Raw genomic sequence first — 1,833 nt, forward strand, 5'->3', positions numbered from 1 at the left:
GATTTGTTTTTATTTATCTAATAATTTATGGAACCAGGTTTGAAGGTGTTGATAATTTGACTGCTTTTGTTTCTATCATGTTGAAATGCGGTCGGGGCTAGACTTGAGTCTAAACTGCTGTAACAAAACAAACGTCTACTATAGTATGGACTAAATCTCTGCTTTCTTTTTTTCTCTTAAGACATTTCCAGATGTACTTTGTCATTCTATCTATATCCATGTTAAATTCTATGGGTTTCTTCTCACATTAAGTCACTTTGTTTCGTTTCAATGATAAACTTGTATTTCTCCTCTTGGGGTTTCTAATAGGCACAGCGCTGTAACTGCATACATAGGAAATGTACCATATGAACGTAGGTGGATTTTTATAACCAGTGATTGGAGACCAGTACGGTCTATGCTTGCTCTATCGTTGTAATTTAATCACAGTTTGCGTCGTCGTTGGTTTGAGTTGTTTTAGTTCCAGGTCCGAGGCTTTGCTTTGATAGAACCAGTGACATTGCAGATCTACTTTTGAACCTCTTTCTACGGGCGACTTTTTTTCTTCATTATTCTCATTAAGGGCTATCGCCACACATCAGACAGGCAGGCAGATGGGGGAGATGACTAGTATAGGACAGGGCTCAATTCGGTTTTCTATTATTGAAGTGAGTTGAAATTCAATGAGTGAATTCAAAAATCCTAGAAAACGATGGGCTGTAGAGGACAAGGGTGCACGGCTGCGTTCTGTCCTCAAGGGCTGCAGTCCTGCTGTTTTTTTTCTGTTGCTTAATAACCAAAAATGAATTTCTACATGCGAAATCAGGTGTTTGCAATCTCCAGCCAATTGGTAACATTCATTGATCAAGTAAATGCCAGGGAGAAATTAAAACCAGCAGGAATGCGGACTTTGAGGCGCTGGGTTGTGCACCCCTGGTTTTAGGTTCACGGTCAACTAAGCCATTCACTCATGAGTGTTTGTGGGGATCATTTTTGTTCAACAAAGACCGTGTGTGAATGCAACTGTGGTAGGATACATGACCAACACTACCATAAGAAGGTTAATTTTTTTGTTTTTATTTATCTGGATCAACAGTGGATCACACAAGCTTCCAGCTCCAAATGAGGGAATCTCTCAAGCCCCAAGTTACCTACTTCACTGTTTGATGTGTTATCATCAGGGGTGGGATCCTGGATCAGCTTACCCTCCCTCAATGCTAACCTTAAAGGCCCTTTGACTGCATCAAATTGGATTTTCCTGTGTTTTATATATATTTCCACACTGAGGTTGGAATAATACTGTGAAAATAATTATAATGCTATTTGTGTAAGAGCTGTTTGAAAAGACCACCAGAAATATCTGCCTGTTTTGGTGGGATGGAGTTTTGGCCTGCCTGGTGATATCTCCATTCGGTAAATTAGTTAATAAACCAATTTTTAAAAAAGTTTCAAACCTCTCTGCCAATAACAGCAAGTTTTCAGTTTTCCCCTCCCCACTCAGACCACTTCCAGACAGTCCTAGCCAAATTCTTGCTTGAGAAATTGCTCTTGCTAAGAAGCTGTTTTTGTTTCTTTTTGACCATTCTGAGTGAAAACAATCGCAGTAAGGTACTTACTTAATTGCTACCCAGAAATGATTTGATATTGAGGTAAAAACGTCTGCATTGGGCCTTTAACCATTAAGGGGGAACGAAAAACTGACCTTAGATCAGTGTTAAGGGGAACTTTCCTTCTACTGTCATACTGCAAGTTTGACCATCCAGGGGTGTGTTCTGTGCTTGTTGAGGAGATTTGGCACATTGTCGTTAGACACTCCTACAGTAGAGGCAGGGTGTTAAACCAGGTGTTAAAATG

This window comes from Coregonus clupeaformis, unplaced genomic scaffold, assembly GCF_020615455.1.
Source record: "Coregonus clupeaformis isolate EN_2021a unplaced genomic scaffold, ASM2061545v1 scaf0754, whole genome shotgun sequence".
In the NCBI taxonomy this organism is placed as follows: domain Eukaryota; kingdom Metazoa; phylum Chordata; class Actinopteri; order Salmoniformes; family Salmonidae; genus Coregonus; species Coregonus clupeaformis.